This window comes from Cucurbita maxima, unplaced genomic scaffold, assembly GCF_002738345.1.
Source record: "Cucurbita maxima cultivar Rimu unplaced genomic scaffold, Cmax_1.0 Cma_Scf00060, whole genome shotgun sequence".
NCBI classification, from domain to species: Eukaryota; Viridiplantae; Streptophyta; class Magnoliopsida; order Cucurbitales; family Cucurbitaceae; genus Cucurbita; species Cucurbita maxima.
The window spans coordinates 592400-593095 of NW_019272076.1; positions in this window are offsets into that span (position 1 = coordinate 592400).

Sequence of the window (696 nt, forward strand, 5' to 3'; positions counted from 1 at the left end):
CTCTTGCCTTTTCTTTTCAAGTTTGCAATGATCAATAAATACATCTTTTGGAGACAATGGAATAAGAGTAGTTTTTCAACCGTTGTGAGTAAAAGAGTATCGATTTGCATACCCATCATACATTACCCGACGATCAAATTGCCAAGGCCTCCCCAGTAGTAAATCTCCAACATGCATGGATACAACATCACATAAAACATCATCAACATATTTTCCAATAGTAAAGGAAACAAGAGTTTGTTGAGTTACCCGTACTTCCCCACAATCATTCAACCATTGAAGCTTGTAGGGTCTTGGATGTGGTTGTGTCTTTAAATTAAGTCTTTTGACCAGAATGGAACTCACAACATTGGTGCAACTACCACTATCAATTACAACACTACATGGTACAGATTGAACAAGACACCGAGTTTGAAACAAGTTCTCCCTTTGGTCTAGGCCGTCCTCCTTAATGTGGGTGTTTAGAGCTCGTCGAGTAACCAAAGATATATGTGTAGGGTCCTCTTCACTAAACTCCTCACTCTCATCAGTTTCCTCATTTATGTCGTCATATGCCTCGTCATCCATAACAATTTCTCCCTCCTTGATGGTCATAATTCTTGCATTTGGGCAATCTCTACTATAGTGTCCTACCCCTTGACATCTCCAACACTTTAAATCTCTATTTCGAACATTAGACTTTTCTACTTTTTCTTT